At 47.7% G+C, this 22,097-nt stretch overlaps 1 pseudogene; it reads right to left on the bottom strand.

The window, feature by feature from the left end:
• Positions 1-248: 248 nt before the first annotated feature.
• The window catches only part of LOC142061566 (uncharacterized), a 191,518-nt pseudogene continuing 169,669 nt past the window's right edge, over positions 249-22,097 (bottom strand).

Genomic DNA, 22,097 nt, shown 5'->3' with positions numbered 1-22,097 from the left:
AAGAGAGACAGCTTACTGCCCTTTTGTTTCTCTGAAGACAACTGCAAATCATCCAGCACGCAGCATTTTCTGTGGTTAAAAAAATGAAAATAAAACAATGACCTTTTTTAGCGAGTCGTGCAGCGCCCTGTTCGGGGAGCAGAGCACAAACCTTCCTGCATAGTTGTTGGACTTCAACCTGAGCTCTGCGGGGCAGAGCTACGTGCTGACACAGCAAATGCCCCTCTAATGCCCAGGTTGCTGGTGACTCCCTGCAGCCACCGCTCTGCAGAACTGGCCATTCATTTGGGGAAAGCGTTACAAAACCCAAACTCAAAGGGCTGCAGTAGCACAGGCACGAGGGGAACCAAACTGGGCCGTAGGTGCTGAGAGAAAGGAGAACTCATTTTTAGCATCCCCTACGTGATCTCCCATTGCTTCCACTCCTTATCTAAAGTGATTTCAACTGTGGGAAGAAGGCACAACACACTGGTGTCCTTCCCTGAGTGCCAAAGTGAAACATCTTGTTCCTCTGCTGCCTTGTGTCCTTCCTCTCCCTGGAGGTATTCGCTCCTCAGGACAGGGCTTGGCCACAGCAGAAACACACACAAGCCATGCAAGAAAGAAAGAGAGCAGATACTGTACCAAAGGGCAGGGCACGCTCACCCCGTCCAGGCCTGGTAAACCTGGGTCCCCTTTGCTGCCTGCAATGCTACGATCTCCCTGTTTGAAAAAATAACTGCTTGTTGAGAATGATACAGGAGATGGGAGTTACTCAAGACAGACACCCATGTTTCAGCAGAGGAGGACGAGTCCAGAACTTGACACCTCCATTTCTGATGATACAGCAAGTCAGCAGAGTGGTTTTATGGTAGGGAATTCACAGACACGTAGAGCCTGTCATCTGGGAAGGATCTATACACAAACCAGAGATTCGCATTTGTAACAGCGCAGTGAAAAAGATGAGGGTTAAATTATCCAGCACGTTGAGGGAGGAAAGGCAATCATCAGAAACAAAAAAATTAATTGTAGTTCACATTCAATCTCCAAGCAAAATAAAGCATATTGACTGAGGGAGCTTTTTGCTGGTATAGTGGTGCTATACAACAGCTTTGATTGCCATATCTGTGCTGGAGGGGCGAGGAACAAAATCACACATTTAGAAAGGAAACAGGTTTTTTGGAGCATGTTGGAGCAGGTACCTGGTACTACTAGTTAGGTGCCGCTGAACTAGGGGCTAACAGCTACATTTGAGTAGTTTTATTTAGTTCAATAGTTCATACAAATCACTCTCTCATCCTGCAGCCTCAAACCATTTTAGAGAAAGGATCTCTCTGGTTTTAGTCATTCTATAAAAAATAGCAGTGAAGAGGAGGTATATTTTACCAGGCCAGATAACTTGCTATAAACCAGTATCGATTTTCTTTTTCTGGGCCCTATCAGAGGAATGAGAGGTTCTGGAAGTGGACTTAGGAGATCCACCTTCCTCAGGCACAAACACCTTGGAGGCTCCCTGGAAAGCCTCGTTGCGTACGTGCTGCAGGGCGGTGGCCTGGGATGCGCCTGAGAAGGGACAGATCTGAGCCGCGAGCTGCTATCTCATGCGGAGAAACAGAGGGAGGTCTCTTCTCCCAGAGGCACTTCTTGGCAGCCTGGGGAGTTCCAGCTCGTACATCGCTTGTCTTTGGCAGTACTAAGATGCTATCAGCTCCAACCTGCTTCCCCGTGTGGAGACCTAGAGGTGGGCTCATCTCTTGCTCAGTTTGCAGAGATGAAGGGATGGAGCTGACCGTGTTGTCAAATCGCCTCCCATCCACTGCATCAACTCACTCCCCAATTTCAAACATACTCAAACACCAGGCCGGCAGCTTCACCACGGCACGCTATCTCCCAAAGAGCGTTACTGAGGCCCATTGTTCCTCACTACAATAAGAAGGTCTTTACACAAAGATTCTTTATTTTTACTGCTGTGGCTTGCTCCCATCTGGCCAGAGAGGAGCCCTTACAGCGAGCAGTGAACTTCCAGCAGTGCAGATAAAACAAACCATTAAGAAAAGTGAGAAAACAATAACCATCTGCTCTGATTTACTGCAAAATAAAGAACTACCAAATCCTCCCTCCCTTTCCCTGGCTGCAAAGGAAAAGGGAGGGGGCAACGTTTCAGTCCCAGCAACGCATTCTCAGGATGAGTGAAATAAAAGACTTACCACGGGACAAGGCTGATCCAGTCCGGGAGGGCCTGGTTCCCCCTTCTGCCCTTTGGCTCCTTTTCTCCCCGGTATTCCTCGCTCACCCTGTTGATGCAACAGGAAAATATCAAGAACAGGAGCGGTGACACCTTGGCTTTAACTCGCACAGGGCTTGCAGAGTCCCACACCTCACCCAGAGCAAGGACATTTGCACTAGCATAACCCCAACTGAGTAATTAATCATGGTGAACATCTTCAATTAAACCTAGGTGGAGATATTTGAATAGACAATTTTATAACATAATGACTGGTTTCTGCTAGAAGCCAGGTTGGTATCGGACAGTAAGTAGGAGCGCCAGCTTCCAGCCACTGGCCTGTGCTCAGCTGCGTTCCTGCCTCCAGCTGGGCACTCCTTTATTTAAGGATCCCTGTAATAAAACCTTTGACTTGGATCCATTTTCAAGTTCTATAAACAAAAACTAGCAGTTCTTTGCGACCTGGAGCTGTCAGGCTGCTCCATTTCCCCACAATGGTTGCGCCGGCAGGGGGACAGGCTTGCAGAAAGCGCTTCCAAGTGGGTAGGAATTAACTGCACGTTCTGCCCTATACTGGGACCATGCAAATACTTGCACAGAGAAGGCGTTGTAGCAATGGCTTGGGAGGCTGGAGAGGGAACCAGCACCCAGGGCAAGCATCGCCGCCTCCCAAAAAGTGGCCAGTTCAGCCCCGACCCCGCTCACCCCACGAGCATCTCTACAGCCATATGCCACTCACCTTCTCCCCTCTTTCACTTCTCTCTCCTTTCTCTCCTCTGAGACCTGGGAAACCCTATCATTACAATTTTTAGGTGGAAAAAAAGAGGTTTGTAAGTCCAGTATGTGAATGTCCCAGCATCTCAGTTCAACATAAGCAATCTCCAGCAATCAACCCATCCTCCCGTGGTGAAGACTGACATTTCTTCCTTTTCCACTTGGTATCAGCAATTTCTTAGGAAAGCTATTGCTTTACCTACCCTGGTAACATCTATTGGAGATTTTTGTTTCACTGAATCCAATACAAATATTCTCAGCTGGAAAGGGAAACTCCCACGTCACCTCTAGCTGAGCAGCAATATACGGTGTGGCACAGTCACCGCCGTGCGGTCGAAGTGGTCCCGCAACTGGCCTGAATTAAGCCCTTTCCTACAGACAGAGTTCCGTGGGCACTGTGTTTAAGGGGGAGTAGTCTATACAGTATTAGCAACATGTTTTTTCAACAGTCTCAAGCAATTTGATGGCTTTTACATACATGTCGTTCATGGTTCTACATATCGCAATGAATGTTCTCCATACTCACATCCAATCCTGGCTCCCCTGGCTTTCCCTGCAGTTGTAAAAATAAAAATTAAGACGTGCCATATTGAGTTTGGTGTTACAGGCAAATATATATCCAGTTTGGTGAAATACTATGGTAGTGACAACACGGGCTTGTCCAACAGCCCCTGGGACTCAAGGGCGCTCCTTGCCATGCGTCGGGATAGTGCTGGTGAGCCCGGCTCTGCAGTTCTGGCTGGACCCACTGCAGCAGGGATTTTACCAACCCCTATTTTAGGATTAGACCACAACATCTCTGCTCCTTTCCCACACCAATGATTACCTTCTCTCCTTTGGTACCGGGTAAACCAATGAGCCCTGGAGCACCGGGGAGACCCTTAAGGAAAAAAGAAACAAGGCATTGGGATAGTTGCTGTAAGGCAGGTTTCTGTCGACGGCCAGAAATGAGACACAGGAAAACAACTCACAGCAGGTCCAGCGTCACCCTGGTCCCCCTTCTCACCGCTGTCACCTTTTTCTCCCTTTGCACCATCCAAGCCCTGCATAAATGAAATGGCATCAACTAATAAAGCCTGGCAGCTCTGCCTGGGACAGCCAGCCTGCGCGTGCACCGCCTCCTCCCACGTCTCTGGGATGCTAATACCCACGTTACCATTATTATTTTCCTCTTCACCGGACCATATAAGAAGATAGTTGAAAACACAGGTTTAAGCCTGTGGGTTTGGAAACCCTGATTTGCATGTGCCGCTGGCCCTCAGGGCTCCATGCTGGAGGAGGATTTCAGATCGTAAACGTGTTTGGAAGGAAAAATGGCTTGTTTTCCAAAACGTCAACTGCTGAACAGCACAACCAAGGGATGTGTTGTCACAAACAGTGACGAAAGAATCAGTCCCCAGAGCTGACAGGCCTTTGTGAGCCTGTAAATAATGCACTGGCAGCCTGGAAACAGTGGGTGACATTTAATTTATTGACTTACTTTAGGCCCCTGGATTCCTGGAGGACCCTGCAGGAAAGACAATAGTGCATTTGAAAAAAAGAGAAATTAAAAAAAACCCTCAAGTTTGCTTCCCATACCATTTCTTACTCAAATTATGGCTTCACAATGGCCAAATATTTCTTTTCAAGACAGGTGGCAGTTTATTTGGTTCTCCGACGTCAAATCGGGGGGAAGAGGAACTGGAAAGGACCGCTTTGCGTAACACGCAACAATAAAGCTCTGCAACGCGAGCTTTGGGGAGCGACCGCCCCGCAACAGCTTTGCTGAAGCAAGGGAACAGCAAAAGCTCCGGAGGGCGGGACTCTGCCACCATGTTCCTCCAAGCCCAGGCAGGGCTGGAGACACTTCCTGGGTTATAAACATCACCTGGTTCTGATGTGTGGTCTCTCAAGGTGCATCTTGGACATAGCAAAGGCATCCTGACCTTTCTGATGCCTTTGACAGCTCCTCAGCCTTTCACAGCATCATATGTACCAAACACCTTAGATATCTGCATCAAAAACGCTCCCTGTGTTCGTCACCTCCCACATCCTCTCCCACTGCAGCTGATGGCAAAAAACTTACCAACCTGGGCAAATTTGTGGGGATACAGACACCATCGTGGGAGGAACAGGTTTTCCCATCCCAAAAGGTTTTATCTTTTCCCCATCCCAATGAATAACTTGATTATTTTCAAAATGTGCCACAAACGCTGATGAACTCTCCTAAATCAGGTGCTTCCGTCTCTCTGAAGACAGCACCCAATGCTGTATGTAGCTCTTCCCTGATTTTTTTTTCCCAGATTGACAGCAGCTCAGAATGGCTAAACACAGCAAACCACCCTCGTCCTCAACTAATCACATGCGATAACAAATCTGCAGCAATGCTCAATTGCAGGAAGCTGCTTTCCGGAGTCCTACCGCAGGGCCGGGTAATCCGGGGGGTCCGGGCTCAGGTATGATCTGCAGAAGGGAATTAAACAGCACATTAGCGAGGCTGGGCACAGAGAGGACAATTCAGGAATAAAAACCTCACATGGCCCAGAATCACGCTTTAATGCCCTCTGATTTAATGGCTTTAATCAAAGTATCTGCTAATCAAAGAGTTGCTTGTAGGGTTTATAAATAAATTAATTTTAATAAGCACATGAATCAAGTTAGCCTCTGAAATGAGAGGTGTGACCGACGCTGCTCAGTGTATCTGCCAGTCGCAAAATGGATGTATTGGAAAATGATGCAGTTTTCTGTGCAAACTGGAGGAAACCAGCCTCTCTGATTAAAAAAAAAACCAGAACAAAATTAGAGCTGTCATATCATTAATAAAAAAAGCTATCAAAACCCACCACTTTTTCTTTTAAACAAAAGGCGTGCATAAGGAAAAAACAATGTAGAAATCCTATAAAACTGCAAGGAGCCCAATATTTTTTTAGAACAAAACATGATTATAACAGCAGCGTCCAATATCTCAACCATCAATGCTAAATCTAAAGTAACTTTTTGGTGCTGAGTGTGCAAAATGTTCTTCCCTAACAAATAAACCCCATTTAGACGCCTCTGAATGTTTTTGTAGAAGACAGTTGGGTTTTGCTCCCCTCTGCTACGCTGGCGGATGCGGAACCGTTGGCTCCAGCCTCCACACCCCGATTTTGCCTGACACTGTGTTGCGCAAGAGGCTTTATGGTGCCAGGATCTTACATGATTATTCTGCAAACACGGTGACCCGGTGTCGCCTTTTTCTCCTTTGTCTCCTTTTGGCCCCTCTGCTCCCTAGAAGATAGAAGTGTAGTGCTGATGCGGTGCATCTTCCAGGAAAGCAAAAACAAGAGAGAAAAATACATCTGTCTTCCTCTGAACGCCAGCCTTGGCTGAAGCAAAGCTCTTGTTCATCCCCGTGGGATTGTTTGAGAAAAGGAGATTTTCTCCTCCTTGCTACTGGCTTAGATCACCTTCCAAATAAGCTGTTATCACCATTGCTAGCAAAGAAAATTCAAAGCTCCCCCATCCTCCAGCTCTGCAGTAACGCGGTGTGGACAGGCCATTGCTTACGTCAGCAAACCCGGCCGTATACTGAGCATTTGCAGAAATCAACGCATTGAAGAACCAAGCAGCAGCTGTACAGGGACAGAAAGAGGGACGTACCGGTGGACCCGATAAACCCATTTCTCCTGTCTCTCCTTTCTGTCCTGTGATCCCTGCGCTGCCCTGGTCACCCTTCGCTCCTTTGGGACCCTGGAATTTTACAAAAAACAACTTGCTTAGGAGAAAACCATTAAAAAAGCTCCACAACAGCCATTTCTGCCTTGCTGTTGATTCTCTCCATACCACAGCATGAGCTCACGAAAACACATTTTAACGTTAAAACTTACATAACGCCGGTTTTGCAGGCGCAGCAGAATTTGGCTGGGCCGTAGGAGGGATTGCAGCCATTTAGGGATGGGAAGGTTTACAACAGAATTTGAGACAGTGTCTGATGAACCACTCGTAAAAGGAGCCCCTTTAGCTCGGCAGATGTGACCACAAGCAGCATCTGCAGTGCTCCTGGCCGAGCGCAGGGCTGTAAGCAATGGGCGATTAGCTCAAGGCGATGCAGCTGGACGTTATGGGGCAGAGCTCGCTCCTGGCAGGCTGAGATTTGCTTTTCACAGAGGCAGCTCTCACGGACACATAGTAAAATTTTAACTCAGCTCCTACAAGGTCTCACTCAATGCAGCCATGCCCCACGCACCTTTTCACCGTCCAGTCCAGGTGGACCCGGCAAGCCCAGCTCTCCCTGAAGCAACACAAACAAAGGGGAGCCCAACATAAGTTAAATCAAGAAATCATCTTAGGAAAGCATTTTGCAAGGAAATGAGTTGTTCATGTGTATCAGTCACTGCAGTTATGGGTTTGGCGATGCCAGGATCAGGAGCAGCAGCAAGGAGGTTTCAGTGATGTGCCAGCATTACTGGCTCATCCGAATTTGGGCGACACAGAGACCTCAAGAGGCACCAAAATCCTGTCCCATCCCATTCTTCCAAGAGACGCTTTTCTGCAAGTTAAATTCTTTTAAAGGAACTATAGCTGACTGTAGGTTACTGGCTATTGCTTGTGAAGCGGGAGGACAGTGCGGTCCCCGCTTGGACGCGGTGCTGGGGCAGCAAGACGCACACGGGGAGGGCGGGATGGAGGGTGGCTTGGCACAGCTTTTGGGACCACCGGCCCCTCCTCACAACTGCTTCTCCTATTTACTCCCGCCTCCTGCCACATGCAATGAGGAAATCTCAGAGGGCCGGCATTTCACCCATCAGATGTAGGATCGGGAGTGGATTCGTTTCTGGGACAGAGTCCTCTGGAAGAGGCTGGAGACCAAAGAAAAGCCAACAGAACTTTGGCTTTTGTGCAAAAACCTCCTTTCTCAGTGCGAGGAAGCGCTAAATAGCGTTTCCTTGACCACGTGTAGTCTGAAGCCCAGCAGCCAGCGTCGCCTGCCTTATTTTGGCTTGGGAGACACTTGCTACATGGAGAGCCGCTAACGACCACGCCGCTCATGAAACACCGGCTGCATGGCAGAGGTTGGGCTCACCTTGGGACCTGGAGCGCCCTGGGGGCCCGGTGGCCCTGGGGGACCCGGCGAACCCTGAAACACAGCAAACAAACCAGGCACGAGCATGACTAATACGAATATGGCACACTACCCTTGCGCTGCTGGGGATGAGCTGCGAGCAACCACAATCTACAACAGACACTCGTGTGACCGGGGTTACCCAAACACCACGATGAGCTCAGCTGACACAAAGTGATCCGATGGCCCCCCCAGCACAGGGGATGTTCATGCAGAAGAAAACACAACCGGAGCTAGCCGGGTGTACAGGTGCAGCAGTACATGTGTTAAGAGGCAAAATACCTTTAGCCAGAGGTGTGGCCCCAAATCTGGTGGTCTCTTTTTGCATTCTTCCCCCTCCAGCCAGCTGGGCTGGGGAGAAGCATCCTGCTGAAAACAGCGACAACTGGCTGGGGAGGTGCAAATGAAGGAGGAAAAACGAAGGAGTTCATGTGAGCACTAACAGCAGGAAAACCTTGCACACTTAAGGAAGCTATTTCTACTGGGCACTGCCAGGTGGAAAGACCGTGAACCACCTTGGGATGAACAAATATTTGCAACTTGCAAATTATCTCAAGCAGCAAAACTCACGGTCCCGCTCAGCTGAAGAACAACACTATCCCATCCCCAAGCACCTTTTCCCATGACTGCACACTCAAATACCGTTACATTTAATCACACTGGAAGCTGTGTGAAGCCACCCCTTTCCAAAGCTCTGTCCATGAGACAGGTCAGTGCGCAAACACTGAAAGCAGCTAATAAGCAGGAAAACGGCAAAGTTAGCAAGGTTCAGCGACATGCCCCTCAGCAATCTCCACATGCAGAACACGGGAGAGGGTCTGGGCCCAGCAGATGAAGTCTCCAGATGTTTGATGCAACCACTGCACTCCACAAACTCCGCTGACAAAGCTGCACGCAGTGCAGGCATCTGGCAAATAGTAATTACCATCACTTTGTGTATCCCTGCAGCCTGTCATAAAACAATTAGGAGGGTTCTCAAATAAGTCTGTAATTAAGTATTTATTCTATTCAGCTTCTTTCATCTTAACAAAAGTGGCAGGGTGCTGCTGGGTCAGGCAGGTTAGGGCTCGGGCACCGTCTCCCTTCCCCCCGCATCCCAGCTGCTGCCTCCAGAGAAGATCGCTCCAAAGGGTGCGCAATGAAAACCACAGCTCTGCACCACGTGGGAATAACACCCCACAGCCGGCAGTGTTTAAACTGTAATTTGGCTGCTCACACTCGTTGCATCAGGTGTTTATATGTCACAGGCTGTGTCGGGTTGCTTTCACCTGCAGAATATTAACTCAAATCCCACAGCTGGATTCTATGAGCCTGGTACCCAGCCTGATTTCTCAGCCTCGAGTTTTGCCACCATTTTTTGCTGGTACATCCTAAATACATTCAGCCCCCAGATGCAATAAGCTCTTCCCTCCCAGCCAGCTCTGTGCTGAAACTGAGGATCTCGGCAAGGAGAAGGACAGGGATAGACACAGTGCCACAAGGTCACCGTGGCAGAGCTCGGCAGTTTGTCCATCCTTTCCCATTAACCCGCAGGAATCGGCATGGCCGTGGTGTGGGGCTTACCTTGAGCGCGTCCAGGATTCGGCCATCGTAGTCGATCACTACGGTGTCGCCCTGTTCCCCTTTCAGGCCAGGGGGACCCTGCAACCGGGGATGAATCCTATTTAGTTTTTGCAGCATCTGAGAAGCAGGTGGTATGAAAGCAGAGACCTGACACCCAGGTGTTTGGGGACCAGCACCTTACAAACACCACCGATTTAATCAATTCTTAGTCTGGCAGCTGTAACTGTGATTCAACCAAACCTCAAAAGAGCAGATTTGTGTAACTGAGAAGTGCATCAAAATCCTCACTTGATTACCCTATTCACAGCTTCCTTCTTGCAAAAGAAAGGGTCAGAAGATGGTCACACCGATAAGAAAATGGGACTTGACTGCATTTCCCAGAGCTATCTCCCATGGCAGCATCTGGTACCTACATAATGGTTTGTTCAAACACGCACCATCTCTATTTTCTAGCACTGAACTGATCCTGAAGCGATTCAACCACATACTAGGCAGAAAGAGGTGGTGGGGAGCCACCCATGTCGAGGCAAATACGCGACTCCAAACTGAAAAAGCAAAACCCTGAACATCCATACCCGGGGTCCGATGGAGCCGATTCCTCCCTTCTCACCAGGTTCACCCTGAAAATCAAAATCACATTTTTAGTTCAAAGAGACCAAGGAAAAGATAGGATATTTATCTTAGAAATACTGTAACTACATAAGTTGCCAAGATATGTTTTAGATTAAGAAAAAATATGGCACCAACAAGGAACTGCTTCTAGCAAAAAAAAAAAAAAAAAAAAAAGATTTGACTTCAGGGCGAATATATTTTGCAGAAAACAACATTGGTGTGAGCTAGTTGACAGTAAGAGAATGTCTCATCACAGAGGGAGGAGAGTGGCCCGTTTGGGGCGATGTGCCGTGCCGCTCTCCAGCTCCACTGTCTGCTCGGCGCGTGCCAAGCTCCGGCTCTTTGTGCTGAAGTCTCACATGGCTCCCTCTTCGCTTTAGGCAGAATTTTGCGTGTGGAAAGTTTCAACCGACACATTTAAACCATTTCTGAGGGCGAGTTTAAGGAAAAGGGCTGTGCTAAATTTTTCCTGTTTTTTTTGTCCTCCCCACCCCCAGCTTTTTTTTTTTTTTTTTTTGAAAGTTGGGAAGTTTTGGACAGCAATGGCACTTCCACAGCACTGACCTGAAATTCAGTTCAGGATTCAAAAAAACATACCTTTTGCCATAAAAATCCATTTTCTGGCCAAACTAAAGCCCTCCAAAAAGGAAAAAATGGTATAAATGCAGAGTCTCCATAGGAAAACTCAATTCAGCTGATCCCAGGGGGAACAAGCCCAGCACTGCTACTATGGTTTTAGAAAAAAAATGGCTCAGGGTCACCTAAGCCTATGTTTCTTCATCACATACAGTTTCCTGCCCAACAAGGAGCCACAACTGTTTGATACAGAAAACACGACTGGATACAGATCCTCCTAAATATGAAGCAGCTGAGGGGGAAAATTACAGCCCGCAAATGCTGTCCGGGTTTCATCATCACAACTTCACATATCAAGACTGTCTTATTGCACTTCTTGGCAGTTACGAAGGTCAGCGGAACAGGACGGCACATAAGTGCTCCGGGCTTTCAAGTGATTCCGCAGCCATCAATACATCAGATGAAAATGCGAGCGGAGGTTTAGCTCTCTTGAGGAGAAAGAGGCAATTCAATGAAAAACATGCAAGGAGACTATTTTAAAGACTCTTATGCTGATCGCTGCTTGAATCCAGCTTTCACCAAATCACCAGGAAAGGGTAAAATGCTTCTTAACACGCCCCTGTTTTGTTTCAGTTTGGGGATTTTATGAGCCTTTTAGAAGGCAAAGGCCTAAAACACCTACTCAGCTGAAACCCTCTGCATCAGTAGTGCTGTGCCCAGCTTCCCGGCTAATGGACTTTTATTTACCTTGGGTCCTGGCAAGCCATCTGTGCCGTTCTCTCCCTCGGGACCTGCGCTTCCTTTTTCTCCCTGAAAACAAGACGATTTTGACAAAATGCTATACGGGTAGGACGGAGAACAGATTTCTTCAGGTTATAATTTTCTTGCTTTATCTTGACTTTTACATACACGAGTGAGCAAAGCTCTGCTTTTAGCCTATAATACGTCACGTTGCCTAGGTGCAAAAGGGGAGTTTTTGAGATAAAAACGAAGCTTTCAGGCTTAACAGTTTGGCTGCAGATGGTATGTTCAGCCATAAAGTTAGCCCCAAAGCCACAGCATCCGGAGAGTGCAAACCCACATCCCGAACCCCAGTTCCATCCAGGCCGCTGCCAGCAACACTCTACAGTTTACTTCTGCAAGAGGAGCCTCTGAATGGCAATTTTCTGCCATAGTCAACAAGCTGTGTTTGCAGACAACTTCTGGGCAGAGCTACCATGGCAGAAGTTATGCTTTTTCTGTTCTTTTTCCACGTCGGGAGAAATGTGCTTCTCAACCTGCCCCAACTGTGATACTGTGCCAAGAAACCAGACAGCAGAAGGTGCTGCCAAGCACATACATTAGATGGACACAGAGCAGAACATACCTTAGGGCCCATAAGTCCTGGTTCCCCAGGGATCCCATCATCACCCTGATGAAATAAAATATAAAAAGTTAAATACAAAGAGCTTGTAGGCACTAATCGTTAGGATCCAACACGTCATTTGAACCCACTGAGTGTTGCACAGACCTGAGACCCACTCAGGTTTGCAGGAGGCTGGGGGAAAGCTGCAGCAAGGAGCCCAGGAGGCTCCAGCATGGACCTCTGCTCCCACCCGGCTCTGCCTCTGCCTCCTCTGCTCCTGATGCAGTGGTGGGCATCTCCCAGAATTTGCTTACAACAGGCCCTGGGGAAGCTGCTCTCCCACCTTTAATAGAAATTAGATATTTAATCCTCTTAGGCTTTTTGGGTACCAAAGACCTCCTGCAAGCTGCCACCCATCCTCATGGACTTCACAAGTCACCAGCATGCCCATCTACTGGGAGGGCATTTCCTTGATTCACTTGTCATGCTTGTTCCTCTCCTGGAGTAAAACCACTTAAGTAGGTGCTGAAGAGGTTAATTTTGCTGGCCAGTTATGAAATTTTTAAGCCAGATTCTGACTTGAAAAACACCCACGGCCCTGTGTGTTTTGGGGCAAAGCAGTAAGAGGGAAAGGCTGGGCCCTGTCAGTGCTTTGGCTTCAGCTAAAGGCAGTGATTTATCCAGTACTTGATGGCACCATGAGAAGAAAATGTGGAGAGTTTGGACACATGAATCTCCCAGTCTTCAGCACCTGACCCAAGCACCGTGCCTGTCCTTAAGAGAGTGGGAAATCCCCACGAGACCGAGGTGCTTCGTGGCCATGTCCATCCAGGAACCTCCAACCCATCACGGGGGTCTGTGGGCAGATAACTGCCTCCAGGCGCTTCTCAGTTCAGCTTGAATTATTGGAGCAAAAGGGCTCAAGACCTACTGCTTTGTTTGGCATTTGCTATTTTATTCTTTGTCTATTTGGGCAGATGTGATTGCAGCTTCTGGCTTGCTTGTGGTAATGAAAACCAGGCTGCAGGCACAGCCGTGCTTTGGGGTTGCATGTGTGAGAAACCCTGGGGAACACAAGGAAGGGCTTGGTATGGGCAGCCACAGCTTCTTTATCAGTCTCTGGCAATGGTTTCATGGTTTCCCTAGTTGAGCACCAAGCAAAACGAGAGGGAAAAAAGAAGAAAAAAGAAAAATCACCGTTTTACCTTTTTCCCTTGGATACCGGGCTCACCCTTCAACAGCAGCATACACGGAGAAGAAATAAGTTGAAGGACATAACAGAAAATAAGATCAGTTGCACAGGTACTAAAAATTAATTGTAAAGTTAAAATACTCGGCTTGCGTTGACCTTCTTTATCCCCCCCAAATGCAAGCAAGCACATTCCTACAGCACACCAACTTTCAGCCCCCCATGGCTCCCTCCACCCCATTTCAAGGTTTTAACATGAGCAGTGGCTGTGCTTTTTGTGTAGGTGACACAGACAGACGTTTGCAGCTCCAAGTCAATGGCTACTTTGATACCTTAGAAATTCTGTATCTGATCAATACAGAGGAGTACAAGTGCAAAATACGTATGTTCGTCTCCACCCCCCCTTATGCAGCAATACTTCAAGAATTCACGTGAAAATTAGATAAGAAATTACTTACTACCCACCTTTGGTCCTGGAGGTCCCCTGGCACCCTGTTGAATGTAAGAGTAGTTGGTATACTGGTTTGAAAATGGAGTATTACAGGATAAAACCATTTCCAAGAGTACTTCAATCCCCATAAAAGAAATTACAGAGATGCCAACTTCTCACCTTCCCTTACAAATGCAGCCGTAAGTTCTCTGTGCCCCCGGTAAATAGTAAATGTTCTTTTACAGCTTGTGTATTTTATGTATAATAAACACCTTCTTATCCAACCTAGACCTTAGTGAATTGGAGTTACAATGCCAGGGGGCTTCAGAGGGGTGGAAGTGGGGATACAGGAGCAGCACATCCCTCCAGAGGAGCCGAGGGGACAAAGACTGGCCTCTTGTCTCCCCAGGACACAGGTACCCCTGGACAAACATCCATTTTATATATACATGGGGATTTTTTGGCCTCCATAAGCAATGACACAAAGCTACTTGCTGCAGTGAGCTGAGGGGTGGTGTAAAGCGAGGGGGGTGAGGGGCACGCACACACGGATGCTTCTGGGCAATACTAACCATGAGGCCATCCTCTCCTGGCTCGCCTTTGAAACCCTGCAAAAATAAAAAGGCCAACATTGAAACTCTTATCCCTCATTCTCCAAAACTCTGAGAGATAATTAGGATGTTCAGTAGCATTACGTTGAAGCCTATTTTTTTACTAAATGAATTGCCAGTGATCTGGAGATTTTCAGCAGGTCACCTGAAGGCTACAGATCAGGGAAGAGAACTCCTCCAGGCTCTCAACCAGCACCCACAAATACATGCTTCAGGTCCAGCTCTTTGCTCCAAAACTAGAGATGGACAAGTCCCATGCCCCAGAATTTTGCTGTATGAGTGGCCATCAGAGCCCAAATGCTGCTCTAGGCTGGGGACCCAGCGGTTGGGGTGGCAGCGCTGGTGAAGGGGACACCCTTCACCCTCCTCTCCCTCACTAGGCTGGGGACTGCCCGGCACGAGCTCGCTGCGCATCTCCCGTCCTTACAGGCGGGCCTGGAGGTCCTCTTGGGCCATCTTTTCCCGTGTCACCAGGAGGCCCCCGGGCACCTGGGGGTCCTGGCGGACCAGGGGGGCCAGTGGCTCCATCTCGACCTTGATCGCCCTGGAAGAAGTTCACACAGACATGGTGAGATGGAGCAGCATTGGCAAGCGGTGGCCGCGGGGTGCCCGTGACGCATGCACTGCATCCCTGGGCCGTCAGCACCCTGGTCTCTGCTGTCCCGGAGGAATTTAATTACAGCTGCCAATCGGGAAGGCTGGGAGCTCATGGCTACTTCACGCTTTTTGGGTCTGGTTCCTTAACCAGGATTTTGCTCAATGCCTTCCAACGAGGTTTTACCTCATTAAGCCCTTGCCCAGTGACTGTCTGCGTGGAAAGCACCAATTTGACAGCATCCAGAAATAAGCCAGACCCAACAACATGCTGGTATGGAGCATGCACACACTTCCATAGCTTAGTGGACCACACCAAAAAACCCCCCACAAAATTAAAAAAAAAAAAGTAGCGCTTAGTAGTATCCTTTAAATACAGCCAGGTCACAAACTAACACCCAGCATAGCTCACACCCTGCATTGCTTGGATGCAAAGGGAAAAATAGCAGCTGTATCTCCGTGTGATTGTGAGGGTTTGGTAGGTGCCCGCTCCGGAGGGGAGCACCCTGCAGGGCTTTGCTGCCCAGTTATCAGCTCCTGACCCACCGCCGGCCACCACAGCCCAGCCCTGGGGGCTGTGGCCAGGCACATCCATGTGGCGGCACAATGGAAGGCCTCATGGAAAGGCCGTCTCATAAATCTTTTAGCATCATCTGGAAGGGTTACCACCGAGGCAGTATGGGGACTGTATTTAATATGTGGTCCACCCTCAAATCAGGGACAAGTGTGGGATTTTCACAAGTCCTTAAGTGACTTAGCAGCACAAATCCCAAGGCCTTTCAACAAGATTTGTGCTCCTAAATCACTTGCATAGTTTTAAAAAAAATCCTATTGCAAATGCTGAACACTGCGTCCAATTATGTCAGGGTCTCCCACTGAATTTTGCCTAATTAAAACATCACGTTTAGAGTATGAGGATTTAAACAACTCTAGTTTCAATGCATTTTATTTTACAATACCAGCACTGTTCATATGAACATTTATAGGATTTTGCTGCTTGATTCCCAATTCTCACAAAGGCCCAAATCCTAAAACCCATCAATTTTATGTCTCTCTACTTCGACAAAACTCCCCCTAAGTTCCAATGGGGTTGTACTCAAGCACGCTCCCAACCAGCGCCTCTGAATGTAGCCACGGTAGCGACAACTTAAAAATAGCAATAGTGCACTTTCAGCCAGAAAGAAGGAACAAAAGCAACTCAGACAATCACAGCAAACCAGCGGCAGCAGATCCGATACGTCTACCTTGAGCACTCGCCGGCTAAAGACCAGCTGATCATTAGCCAGAAATCCGTGATTGAGCCGGGGAAAAACCATCTAGCCAGGTAAAGTGGGAGGCAGAGGAGGAAAGAGCAAGAATTTAAGATGAAAGCACAGGGGAAGAATGAGCTTTAAAGGCTGTAACAATATATAACGATTTTTCTTCGATAATTAATAGATGCATGAGGAGGAAATCATCTCTGTAGCCAACAGTGGTTGTTTTAACATTCTGGACACACTGGAGCTTGGTAAGCAGTAAACGGGCATAGGGAAACAAGTAACTTTTAATTAGTTTTAATGCACAATAAGACATTCAAAGCAGCTGGGGTACAGAGGATTCCCCTACTGCAGGGCTTTCTGCAGAATAACAAGCATTATTCCAGTAAACCCCACAGGGGATATATCCCAGCATCTCTCCCGAGACCAAATATTATATTTTTTTCAGAGGCTAAAACGAATACCAACATATTCCCCAGCCTGCAAAATGCAGAGAAATCTCTCAGATTTATATGATGCAAAAACAATGTATTCAGACCATGTCAGCAGTCATTGCTATTGTCTTTTAGCCTTTCCACTTATCTATCTAGGGAGAAGCAGTAAAACATTTCCTTTCTCAGGACACTGCTTGCGTCTCCCTCTCCCCCATCTGTCCCCGCACACGTCCGTAGGAAGACCAAAGGGATGGAGCAAAGCCATGAGAACCCCCGTGGGAACACACAGCACATCCTCCGTGAGGATTTTGGAAGGTTTCTAAGGAACAGACCTCTTGTTCAAATTGCCCAGGGAGCTTTTAAACCTTTCACACAAATAACAGATAACCCCAAACCTCAAATTCGGGGTAAATATTGCATGGGCAAGCCCACCTCCTGCTAAGTCTCCTAGGACAAGCTTAGAGGCAAGTGTGCACAGATACATTGAGCACGGGTGTTTTAACACAGTCATTTGAAAGGGAAGGAAAAAATAAAGGCAGATAGAAAAAAAACTAATCAACCCTGGAAAATAAACCCCTCCCCAAGAATTTTTTTCAAGCTGTAGAGAGAGGCTTTAGCTCAGCCCTCATTTAAATACAGCCATTTTTGGGAGGAACAATGCTGAAATCCTGAGATTTTGAAAAACCTAGATGATGCCACATCAAAATTAATGAGGACCCAGAGCCCTTGCACTTGGCCAGGCCCTCCAGATACTACAAAAACCACCAGAAAGGCTCTGCCGTGAGCAAAGGGTTATGTGGTAGACCCAAAAGACCAAGCTTTGTGGCTACTTATGTGCATGAAGATAAACAAGAGCATTAACTGGGATTTTCAGAAGAGCCCAAGGAGCAAGACAGGCACTGAAACTTTTTTCTTATCCCTTAGACTGCTGAGCACCATCCAAGTAAACACCTCCCAAGGCCAGTCCTATCTGTTTCCATGTGAAATGACAATCTGCATTTGCTCCGCGGCCAAACACACCATATCCCACCAAACCCAGCAATCGCACTTTTCATTTTAAACAATCCCTGCTACAGATGGGCCCTTGAAAGATGAACAGCCCTGAGGGCTATTAAATACAGAGACACGATCTCTGACCCAAGAAACATCCAGGCCATGGATAACCAAGCTCTGGGAGAGCAGTTAAGTGTGGTGGAGTTACACGTTCCTGCTCCATGCCTACACTCTCCCAGCGCATCTGGTCACGGGACACAGGGCTAACTGGCCTTTGGGTCTGACCCTGTGTAGCAGTGGAGTCTTAGAGCACAGAAGCCTTGAACACTGGCACCTTCCAACTTTAGAGGACCGGATTTAGCCATTTCAACATAACGTTCCAAAGAAAGAAGTGAGGTCAAGTGAAACAAAAGCAAGGAAAAATGAAGTAAATATCCACACATCTCTGTCGACTGTGAGCTCTGCAGGACACTTTCTGTGCTGAGCTTTTATCTGCAATGTGAGATGGCAAGTGCTTATCTTCTTGCAAAAAGTAAGAGAGGAAAAAAAGGCCCTTTTCTATCCGCAGCCTAAACTCCAGCCTGTAGCTATAGAGCCAGTTCAGCCACGTGGCCGGCCAGCGTTTAATCCCACAGCAGCTCAGGATACGGGTGCAGACGTTACTGGTGCCATCTCCATTGGTGCTGGCCGTGAGCAGGAGCATGCTGCACGTGCCACTGGAGACAAGAACATTTTTTTCACAGGTTGAAGCCCCTTTTCTCCCTCTTGAGAGCAAAACCCTGCAGTGCTGCCACAGGTACTGTGCATCCGCTAGCCTTGATGTGCAGAAATTCATCAATCCCATCATCTGTCTAAACATTTGAGTAAGAACATCAATAAGAACAAGATTACCCAAGGTAAGGTAAGAAATCCAGAGTGGTCCTCCCAGTGCCAGCTCAGGGAGCAAGTCTGGCTTATAAAAACAATCCTTTTCAGAGGTGTGGCATTATGTTTGATTTTAAGAGAGAAATAGAAGCACAAATATCAGGGCACAGCAGTCCCAGCCTTGGCAGCATCCCAGTTCGACTCACTCTCTCCTCCCCAGAGCAGAGAGGATCTGTTCTTGGTTTCTCCCTGTAAATACACTAACATGCATTTTGTCAGCATATTTGAGTATGTTTATTCTCCATCCTGGCTAGGTGAGGCTGCGCAACACCCTCCCTGATGACATTAGCAAGAATTAGCTTCAGTGCCTAAGACAACCCGATGCGAACTCCTCCCTCAGCTCTCCAAAAGCACCCTCCAGCATCTGCGTTAGGCACGCTCACACGTGCAATAATCTTTTTTTAAAAATTTATTTACCCGCACTGGCGAAAGGTTTTTATTGGAGACAGAAAGAGAAGCAGCGCAGACACAAACATACTCAGTAACTAATCCCCCGTTGCCTTCATCTCACTTCCACCGCAGACAGTCCCTCTAAAGCCCCTCCGAGCATTATTCTCTTTTAATCTATCATTCCTAATGATAATATTTTTGTGTTCACTGACACACACTATCGCCACTCCACTGCCCATAGACACGCATATTTATGAGGGAGGCAGCACTGGATGCATTCCTACTTATTTATCCTCCCGTTGATGCGATGACTTGCTGTGACACATCTTTCAAAATCAGCTAAACAAAGCTACCACTGAAACTTGAGGAAGAAGATAGATGAAATTAAGAAATAAAAAATAATCGGGGCCAGATGATATTAAGAAGTTTCATATCCAATCCACAACTCTGAATGTCTGGAGACATAAAGAAAGCTATTTTCAAAGCCAAGCACCAGTTGTTAGACCTTGTTGCATGGCTCTGCCAGACTCGTTTCTCTCCTTTTCCTCATAAATTGTGAGTGTTTTTCTTACTCTTGTGCAAAAAGACATAAATTAATGGAAAAGTAAAGCAAAATCTGGACAAATGCAGGCCAGGAGAAAAAAAAAAGCACACATTTTATTGGTAGATTAAAACACAGGACAGCGTTGCCTTGGGAGCTGGCACCCACCCCTGGGAGTCCAGAAGGAGCCTGTGCACAGAGCATCTCCTGCAGCGCAAACAGGAGCCGTGGCAGGAGGCGGGTTCCTGCGTTTTCCATCAGCACAGACCTGTGCTTTGAAGCCTGAGCATCTCCTCCAGCATCGCCCGAGCCACCTGCTGTGAAGTCATCCACAGCCCCAGCCAAGGAGTGAAAACTCATGCCCATGTGCCGCTGAATCACCTCTTAAGGCCTTTTCTGAGTAGGGAGGTAGGCACTTAGGTTGAGATCGTACGCCAAGCCCTTCCTCAGCTGTGCAGGGCATAAATCTATTGGAGAAATTTTCAGAGCCCAAGGGTGACATTTCCAAAGGCACCCAAGGTGGTTCAGACCTGCTTTAGAAAATGACACTAACTTCAAAAAGTGACTTAACAGCCTCTAGGGTAAGAAGAGAAATGACTCTGGGCCATCTCTGCCCGACATTAACCACTGAGATCCTGGCTACGGTTTCAGCAACTGCGTCTAAACCTACCAGCTGGCTCTTTGGTGCCAGCTCTGAATCCGGCCTCTGCACGGGGCCCGTACGCCAGCATCCCAGCACATCCCCGCTGCGGGGTTTCCAGCAGGTGCCCTTAGCCCAGAGCCAACTGCACCTCTGTTACTGCGATGGAGCCAACCTCGGAAATACCGCAGACCTTGTGGTGAGACCTCCCGCCTCATCCCTGACATAGGAGACTTCATGTTACTGCTGCCATCACCAAAACAGTTTTCCTTCATCATACAGTTACTTTAAACCCTTTATTTTCAATCAAAGGCAGCCTATACTCTCAGGTGGGTAGCTCGGCAAGAGAGGAGAAACTTTGCATCCTGCACAACACCGTGCTGGGCCTTTCCTTGGGACACCGGGTCTTACCACCACGTACTGGTGCTCGAATGCCACCACATAAGGAGCACAGCTTTGAGAGAAACACGGAATGTCTCTGACGTTGGAAGAGGGAATCAGGGATAGAAAAGTGCAGTGAAAGCAAAACCCTTCCTGAGATACCTGAAGGTCTTCAACTCTTGTTTCCCCATGGTCAAAGTTAGGAAAACCACCACCACAATGAGCTCCAATAACAAAATTAAACATTTCCAGAGCTGTTACCATACCTCAGTTTGCAACGACAAAGCTGCACAAAGCCTTGTTTTGTGCAGTGACCAAGCCCAACCAGATTTTAGAATAAATCAACTTGCTGTGTCACTACTCACCCTTGGGCCGACGTCCCCTGCTTCACCCTGCGCATCAGGCAAAAGAGCAAGGGTCAGCTATTAGAGTTCAAATTTCAACCACAAAGGACCGAATGTAGGGTCAGCTGGACACGGGAACGGCACACAAGGGAAGTGGCAAGAGCCCTATTGCTTAATATATTCAAAACCAGGGAGGAGAAGGGCTCAAGGCAACACAATAGGGAATGATTCTGCGCTGGCAGGCGATGAAACAGATAGTAAATCAGAAATAGAGTATTGTTTCCAACTTTAAGCAACTCCCCTAGCAACTGCTTATGTCCTACACATGCGAGGATTAACATCACTTTCAGTACAGTAACGGCCTTCTTTGGCTGCTCTAATTTTGCGGGAGGACGTCATGCAAACCCAGAGCGATGGAGCCCAAAGCCTTGCTTGTGGAGGAGAGCAAGAAGAATTGGGACTCTCCTAACTCTTAAGGGCTTACCAGGAACCCTGCAGCATGGATGAGCTTTAAGGCCATATTTATTCCTCCTACATCTTAGCAAATTCTCTCTGCCCTCCCCTTCCTGGGGCTCTCCTAAAAGCAACCCAAGCACCCATTCTCATGGCTCTATACCCCAGCAAAACTGCGGTAACGTCATGCTGGTGTACTGGGGTAACGAACTGAGAGAATTAAAGCAGGAGGAGGACACACAGCTGCTTCCCAAAAAGCCACATGTTAATGGAGTCTTTACCTTTTCCCCTTTTGGTCCTGGAGGTCCCTGGAAATACATAAGGAGGATCCAAGATAAGAAACAACAGAATCATCAATGCACACAACATCAAAACCAAGGAGATTACATGCATCAATTCACACACCTGAGCAACATTTGCTATTATTTTAAGCTACAGACTGCTTCGCATGAGCAGCATGCTACCAAAAAGCACCAACGAGGTCCTGCCTGCTCCTGCCAGGACAGAGGACCTGGGCAGGGCAGGCAGCGTGACAGCTGCTTACAAACACGTGACTCTAAATAGATGCAAGAGATTTCTTGGGAGTATTAAATCACTTCTAGAAAAACACATGCTCAGCGTATCATTACAACAATTATACATCTGTTTGAAATAAACAAGGAGGATGGGCTGCTTTCTTTGGCCTATTTGCTGAAGACATAAGTCATCTTCCCTCTAAGCAGCCTTCTGTAAGACAGGCAGGCAGAGACACACTGCAGCCCCAA

This window comes from Phalacrocorax aristotelis, chromosome 8, assembly GCF_949628215.1.
Source record: "Phalacrocorax aristotelis chromosome 8, bGulAri2.1, whole genome shotgun sequence".
NCBI classification, from domain to species: domain Eukaryota; kingdom Metazoa; phylum Chordata; class Aves; order Suliformes; family Phalacrocoracidae; genus Phalacrocorax; species Phalacrocorax aristotelis.
The sequence above is the reverse complement of the archived record's forward strand: the minus strand, read 5'-3'. Positions and strand labels throughout refer to the sequence as shown.